The 8,587-nt window shown below is 40.2% G+C and overlaps 1 long non-coding RNA gene across 1 annotated transcript; it reads left to right on the forward strand.

Moving 5' to 3' along the window:
• The first annotated feature begins 1,019 nt into the window (after positions 1 to 1,019).
• LOC148042124 (uncharacterized) lies at positions 1,020 to 4,400 on the forward strand. The gene is made up of 3 exons (XR_015692622.1): positions 1,020 to 3,937; positions 4,029 to 4,081; positions 4,226 to 4,400. It is a non-coding gene; the product is annotated as an uncharacterized LOC148042124 (long non-coding RNA).
• Positions 4,401 to 8,587: the final 4,187 nt, after the last annotated feature.

Genomic DNA, 8,587 nt, shown 5'->3' on the forward strand with positions numbered 1-8,587 from the left:
GAGGGTGAGGGAGGGAAAAAACATTAAACATAATAGGGAAAGAGAGAAAGAGAGGGAGAGGGAGAGGGAGAGAGAGGAAATGAGAGAGGGAGAGGAGAGAGAAAAAACATAAAACACAATAGGGAAAGAGAGAAAGAGAGAGGAGAGGGAGAGGGAGGGAGAGAGAGAAGGAGGGAGAGGTTGTTATTTTCTTGTTTGTTGTTATTGTAGTAGTAGTAGTAGTTTTTTTTTCTTTTCTTGTTTATTGCTGTTTAGTTTTCTTGTTTTTTGTAGTAGTATTAGTAGTAGTAGTAGTAGTAGTTGTAGTTGTTGTTGTTTTTTCTTTTTTTCTTGTTTATTATAGTGGTAGTAGTAGTCATGATCGTAGTCGTAGTCGTCGTAGTCGTGGTTGTAGTAGTAGTAAAATGAAAGAGGGAGAGGAAGAGAGAAAAGGAAAGAAAGAACGAGAGAAAGAGGGAAAAAAACATTAAACATAATAGGGAAAGAGAGAAAGAGAGGGAGAGGGAGAGGAAATGAGAGAGGGAGAGGAGAGAGAAAAAACATTAAACATAATAGGGAAAGAGAGAAAGAGAGGGAGAGGGTGAGGGAGGGAGAGGAAAGAGAGGGAAACATTAAACATAATAGGGTAAGAGAGAGGGAGAGGAAGAGAGAAAAAACATTAAACATAATAGGGAAAGAGAGAAAGAGAGGGTGAGGGTGAGGGAGGGAAAAAACATTAAACATAATAGGGAAAGAGAGAAAGAGAGGGAGAGGGAGAGGGAGAGAGAGGAAATGAGAGAGGGAGAGGAGAGAGAAAAAACATAAAACACAATAGGGAAAGAGAGAAAGAGAGAGGAGAGGGAGAGGGAGGGAGAGAGAGGAGGGAGAGGTTGTTATTTTCTTGTTTGTTGTTATTGTAGTAGTAGTAGTAGTTTTTTTTTCTTTTCTTGTTTATTGCTGTTTAGTTTTCTTGTTTTTTGTAGTAGTATTAGTAGTAGTAGTAGTAGTAGTAGTAGTAGTAGTAGTAGTAGTTGTAGTTGTTGTTGTTTTTTCTTTTTTTCTTGTTTATTATAGTGGTAGTAGTAGTCATGATCGTAGTCGTAGTCGTCGTAGTCGTGGTTGTAGTAGTAGTAATGGTTTTCCTGTTTGTTGTTGTTGTAGTAGTAGTAGTAATAGTTTTTTCTATTTTCTTATTTATTATTATCTAGTTTTCTAATTTGGTATTGTTGTTGTAGTAGTGGTAGTAGTAGTAGTTTTTCATTCTTTTCTTGTTTATTATAGTGGTAGTGATAGTGGTGGTGGTAGTGGTAGTGGTTGTAGTCGTGGTCGTAGTTGTGGTTGTAGTAGCAATAGTAGTGGTTTTCTTATTTGTTGTTGTTGTTGTTGTTATTATTGTAGTAGTAATAGTTTTTTTTTGGTTTTTTTGTTTATTGTTATCTAGTTTTCTTATTTTTTGTTGTTGTAGTAGTAGTGGTAGTAGTAGTAGTTTTTTTTCTTTTCTTGTTTGTTGTTGTTGTAATAGTAGTAGTAGTAGTAGTAGTAGTTGTTGTTGTTGTTGTTGTTTTAGTAGAGAGAGATATATGTTTTGTTAAAGAAAATGAGAGAGGGGGAGGAAGAGAAAAAGGAAAAAGGAATGAGAGAGAGGGAATAAACATACATCATAATAAAGAAAGAGAGATGGAAGGAGAGAAGATAATGAATGGATAAAAAACAAAGAGAGAGTGGTGGCGAGGTCGGATGCAACACCATGAGATGGGAAACACTCCGACATACTTTAATTTATGGGTCGGTGGGTGGAGACTTTACATACGTTAATTTTTGTTGAGTTACAAGAGAAAAAATCCATTCTCAAACAATTTAAGAAAGAAATAAAGAATGATAACAAAAACAAATTGTTTGTCGTAACGTAGACAAAATGGAAAAAAATGAAGGTCTTGATATTCAAGATCGCGAGGCATATCTTAATCAATGTGTCCCATGTCCTTGCTCTCAATGTAAGCTGGCAATTAGACGAAAACGTTGGTTGTCTATAGAACACGTGCGGCACTTTGACGAGTTTCAATCTGAGATCACTGATCAGGCGATCTTGGATTTTCAACAAATGGTAAGAAAAGTTAATATCAATCATGCATTTTGCTCGCAAGCTAATTGAATATCATATAGAAAAAGATTGGGTGTGGTTGGCAAATTTTCTATCCAGGGAGATGGCATCTCGTCCCAAGGAGGAGTGCACTCTTTGCGGCCATATTGGATCCACTTACAGATCAACCACTTGTTGGATCCCATGCATATTTTCAAGAACATGGGCAGCTTGCTATGGGACCACATCACAAGAAAGAGAGACACTATAGGGATATGAATGGATTTGAAGAAGGTAGGCAAGATGGAGGCGCTTTGGTCGCAGTCGAGTACTGGTGGTTGTGTGTAGCTACCTCATGCTCCTTGGCTTTTGTCCACTAAAGAAGAGCGCATTGTGAAGCAAATAGTCAGGTCTATTTGCAGGTATGATGCGTTCTCTCAAGTGTGCGTTTTTTAAAGACGACCAATTATCAGGGCTAAAATCCCATGATTGGTATAAGATATGTCAGGTTTGTACTCAGGTTTATACTACGAATGGATTATAAGTGGTCTACGCATTTTGCTATTTGGAGTGTAGTCATTGTTCATAATGCCTTCTCATTTGTGGTAGTTTGTACTACCGATCGCGATCGTAGGATGCCTTACTCCAGATAAACGCGTGGCCATTTATAGATTGTTGACTTTCATGCAATGGATCTCACAGAAGGAGATTAAGACGTCCTCTATTGAATCCGCGAGGTGGGGAGCAGTGGAGACAGTCTGTCTCTTTGAGAAATACCTGCCTACCAATATGCTCACGATACAAATCCACCTTCTTGTGCATCTTGTAGATAAAGTAGAGATTGCTGGACCTGTCCATATGCGATGGATGTTCTTCTTGGAGCGCTTCATGAGAATCTTGAAAGGCTTTGTGTAACAATGAGCTTGGCCAGAAGGTAGCATGGCTAAAGGTTGATTGGTGTCTGAGGCGCTAGTGCATATTTCACAATGGCTACCAATAGTGGATCCAGACAACAGTATGCTATGGTTGCTGAAGGACGATGATAGACTGACCGATGATTGAAAATGGGATGAGCCCACGATCGGCTCAGAATACAGGTGCTACTCCTCGCTCTCGTGGTGGTTCCAAAGAGCGTGGCTCAGGTGGTTATTGTAGAGGCACGGATGCGGTGTCTTCATCTTGTCGTTCTACTTGAGTTGCATCACCTTCGGGATTTGTCACACCTCTGGAGATATCGACTCTAGTCACTCCGGCTTTTGCTTCAGCCGTCCGCAGGTAGCACCCCTATGGGTGCTACTTCGATAGATACTACCCCGATCGGTACACCAGATGTATAGGGGTCTCCTGGATATGCCCAGGAGCATGGTCGCAGGTGGAAGAGGACCCATTTTAGGAATACCCGAGAGGGGTATGCCTACCTTATAGATGATATTGTAGATGATAGGTCAAGAGCCATCATCATGAATGATGAGGGGAGGAGGGTGATGGCTCGCATGAGAGTTGTACCAACAAGTTTTTTGGCACAACGTCTTGGATCATTGGAAAAATATATCAGAGGGAAGCAATGACTACATAGTAGCATCCTTGTATGAGGAGTTTTTGGTACCAATCGCAGTAGATAGGTTTTCTACGAGTTGGATGATAGAGTGCATGCGTGCATATATGTCACACAGATGATCAGATGCATGCAAGGTACTCAAGAGTGGGGCTGCAAAGCTCAAGTGGCTAGACGCGGACGACTGGTACCGACTGAGGGAGGAGGCTACAAATTCTCCAGGACATTGGAGACGGCAGCGCGAGGCGATGAGGGCATGACTAGAGGCCGGAGTGGTCCATCATCTTGGGAGTGACGACCACAGGGCATATTTGGAGAACTTTGTAAGTTTTTTTTTGTTTTGCTTGCTTATTTTTTTGCATTCTTGTACTGACAATCGTGTTTCTAATAGTTAGTATTTTGTTTTCTTTGCAGCAATCTATTACAAATCGCGATTCGACCGGCCTTGAGACTCGATATGCAGAGAGGTATGGTCTCATTGCATTGATAGACCAATTGTATGGACGCGGCGGCCCTATAAGTTACTCATATTTCTTGTCCGTAGTTACCATGTTTAATTAGAATGCATCATTGTATGGTGGACTGATGTGTAGTTCTTTCTTTTTTTATAGAGTCCGTTCAATGCTCCTTTGAGGAGAGACGAGATTTCGGATGGCAATGATCTATAGCTCGCCCTTGGATCCCTGGAGTTTACACACCCTTCTTTTTTTGTCACGCGATCTATGTAGACATTTTCTATGTAGTAGTGATATCTTACCATGATTGTACCAGTCGTTTTTATTATGCGATCATGTATTTATTTCATGTATCAGTGTTATATTTAAGTACACTTTGTCTTTATTTACACGAGCATTGTACACAGTGCAGAAACTATTTTGTATGGCCCAAATAATGTACATAGTGCTATATGTGGCAGGGTAGCTTACTGCCCTACTACAAAAAATATTTTTTTCCTATTACCGTTGCTATTAGCGTCATAAATTTACTGCACGTATCGTTATTGGTATCGTTATTAGCATCGCAAAGCATCGTTATCAGTGTTGCTATTTGTGTTGGCAAATAGTGACGCTGATAACGATACTAATACCGACTGTTCTATGGCGTTACCAGTAATGATACTTTTTGCAACGACGGGAGAAAATTTCTTTATTTACATTTTCGTCACTTTTAACGTCGGTATAAGGCCTATATCTTGTAGTATATGATTCTTCATTATCTAATTTATATAAGATTTTTAACTAACTCTATTTTTTTAAAAAAAATATGCAATATATTTTATACAACCATATTCTACATTTTATTGTCAACGCAAGGTATGGAAAAGTCACATTATCAAGTAAGAATAAAATAGTTTAGGCAAACATGACATGGAGGAGGAAGAGTCAAAGTAAAATTTTTATGAAAGGTCTTTCTATGGTTTTATAGATAAATTTGGCATAAATTCAAGCTAAAAGATACAATCACATCATACAATACATCATCTTTTATAAAAACCATACAAATGGTTACACAGAAAGAGAGAGGGATATCGAAACTCTTGTGCAAAAAGTAGAGATTTTTAGAATGGTTACAAACTAAAAAAAAGAGAAGGCAAAAGATGGGTTTCAAGAAACCCTTGTTTCTTTAGGATCTTTGAGCATGTCTGTGTTTGCAGAGGAATCCTTGGATTTATCCAACTCAATATGACCTCTACATTTCAAAAACTATTGCTTTCTGTAGCGTAGGAGAAGTTGTAATTTTTTTGTATCTTCAATATGCAAGAGTAAATAGAAGCTAAGGACTAAAAAATATCCAGCTCTAGACCCACTACAACATATAGACCCAATAGCGGCGTTTAAAGCGACGTAATTATTCATGGAAAAAATTACCCCCGTCATCACTATTCGCGTCGCTATTAGCAACACGATCGATTCGTCACTATTAGCAACGCGATCGATTTGTCTCTATTAGCGTCGCTATTTGCATTTGCGTCACTAATTAGGTTAGCGATGCTAATCCCTAACCTGATTAGCGACGCTAATAGCGATAGTTGCAGAGTAAATTTTTGATGCAAATAGCGATGGTTACAGAGGGGAAAAAAATTAGGTGGCAGGGCATGCAGCCCTACCACCCTTCTAGCTATATGCACTAAATATTCTTGCATAATTCATTTGCCAATGTCACCTACACCTAATGTCCTAAAATTGAGTATTAGATTTTAAAAAAAAAACAGAATCCTTTGATTGCAAAAGCTAGATATAATCAATTTGAAAAGGTATTTCACAAGGAGCTTTTTCATCACTTGCTTAGGCCCGAGAAGAAAAAAAGCTTGTGATTGCAAAATCTAGATATAATCAATTCAAAAAAGTATTACTCAAGGAGATTTTTTATCACTTGTTAGGCCCAAGAAGAAGAGCTTCACTTCAAGCTTTCATTATGGTCAGGACCCTGAGGTATGAATAAGTCTCATTGATCTTCTGCTCGCTCCAGCTTATTCCAAACTTGTTCAAGTGTTTTTGGGGGAGCATTTGGACATTTGTAAGAGTTATACCATGGTGTTAGAGCCAGAAACACTTATATAGGGAGTGGTAGTGTCTCTAAGCTCTACTTCTTCTTTCTTGTTTTTACCTACGTCTAAGTCATCTTCTATCTCTTCTTTCTTGTCTTCACCCTCAATCTCAATGGATTGAGGTGTATCAAAAGAATCAAGCTCATCCTCCCCCTTCTCAAACTCCATTTCTTGAGCTTAGACTAGTTGATGTACTCCAAGTAGATCCCTGAAACAAACGAATTTCTCTTTACCAAGTGATTTGGTAAAGATATCTGCTACCTGGTCTCTGTCTTCACATGAAGTAGATCAATCTGTCCTGCAAGTACCATTTCTCTGATGAAATTGTAATGAACCTCTATGTGTTTTGATCTAGCATGATAGAGGGGGTTGCTAGCCAGCATCCATATACACCTCAGGTTGTGTACATAACCCTCAGGCTGCTCCATATATACCTCTTCAAGCAAGTCACCATTCAAGAATGCATTTTCGACATCCATCTGTCATAATTTTTAGTCCTTAGAAGCCGCTAATGCAATGACTATTCTCACCATTTCCATCTTGGCAACCGAGCTGAAAGTCTCCTCATAATCTAGGCCATATTGCTGTGCATATCCCTTTGCAACCAACCGGGCATTATACCTTTCCAACGAACCATCTGACTTGCATTTCTCTTTATAAACCCATTTACTTAAAGACATCAAGTACTTCATCCTTGTACTTCCGAATGTACATCCATGTGTATCAGTTAAAATCATCTATCCAACTGACAGTATATTCTTGCAAATTTTGTTCTGCCATCTGTCCAACCGACAATAGATTCTTGGTAATAGAAGGTACATGTAGTACATGATGTAGGCTATTCTTTCAGCCATCATAGCTGCAGCAGTCTACCTTCTTACTGGTGCGCCATCCCACACTCATGCCCAAAATCTTTCCATCCCTTTCAGCTCCAAGTCCTGCATGACTTCCAGAACAACCTTATGAAAAGATCTTTTTGGGATGAGAAGCTCGTATCTGCGCTGGATTCTCCTTATCTCCCGAAGAGCAGTAGTGCCTGGTTTTCATCTCCTCTTCTTCTCTGGTGGTCGTTGTGCTTTATGGGAAGCGCCTGTTGCTGCAGTAGAGGAGGCTCCACCTTGTGCTCCAGGTGGTGGGCTTTGGCATCGTGAGGCCTTGCCATGGCTGAGAAACAGGAACATGCTTGCTTGGTGCCTGCCATGCAAGCTCAAGGAGGGTAAGATGGAGAAGAGACAGAGGTTGGGGGTGTGAGAATGAAGGAAGAAAATAAAGTAAGATGTGAAAATGAAAAGAAGAATGAACTTTTTACCCATTTAAACCCCAAAACCAGGTTAATGTAGCTTCATATGCACGGTCCATCATGTGATCATAAATCCATAGCCTTTTATCGAAATGTGACGAAACTTCACACGCGCACTCATTAGGTGGCTAAGATTCCAATTTTTTTTTTTGGAAAAAAATGTCTAAAGAATCCTTTTGCGCTTCTCTCCTCTTTCTTCTCCTTCACGGGTTCCCTCCTCCTTTGTAGTTGTCCCCTCTCTTTTAGCGGATGCGGTGGCAATGGTAGTGGCAGTGGCAACCTCTCTCTCTCTCTCTCTCTCTCTCTCCCTTGTGTTGATCTGTCACCCTTCTTCTCCCTATACATCTCTTCATCAACAAAAAGAAAGAGAGAAGTAAAGAAAAGAGAAAAACAAAGAGAGAAGAGAGAATGCACTTACCTCAAAGCTTGAAGAAGAATCCTTTCGTGCTTCTCTCCTTCTTCTTCTTCTCCTTCTTCATGGGTTCCCTCCTTCTTTGCAGTTTTCCTCCTTCTTCTTCTCCTTCTTCATGGGTTCCCTCGTTTTTCTTTGCAGTTTTCCCCTCTCCTTTTGTGGTGGATTGGCGGTGGCAGTGGCCTCTCTCTCTCTCTCTCTCTCTCTCTCTCTCTCTCTCTCTCAATCTCCCTTGCGCCCGTTGATCTCTCTCACTTCATCTCTCTATACACTCTTCATCAACAAAAAGAAAGACAGAAGTAAAGAAAAGAGAAAAACAAAGAGAGAAGAGATAATGCATTTACCTCAATGTAACGTGCCCATCCCTCAATTGCGGGACACGTCTTAGCAGCCCATCGAGAGATCAATCTAGAAGATACCACCGACACTCCCAAGGAATGACATGGGGATTTCCAACAAGGGTCTCTCGAGTCTGCCCCGCAACGTAACTTATCCGGTCATTCCCACTAGGATCGACCTGAAATCTGGGTTCCTAACACTCAAATCTTCTTAACAGCTTCCTAGCATCGGTCTACAGCCGTTCCACTTTTCATAGATATAACTGGACCCAAGCAGACTCATATTGTACTTGGTTCAAAGAGAATGGGAAACGAGAGGGATGCATCGCTTGACCTCTCTGCCCGGGCATAATCCCATTCCGGTCCCCTAAAACG

The sequence above is a fragment of the Lygodium microphyllum genome, chromosome 1 (assembly GCF_053477565.2).
Source record: "Lygodium microphyllum isolate KBCC chromosome 1, Lygodium_microphyllum_v1.1.10, whole genome shotgun sequence".
Lineage (NCBI taxonomy): Eukaryota > Viridiplantae > Streptophyta > Polypodiopsida > Schizaeales > Lygodiaceae > Lygodium > Lygodium microphyllum.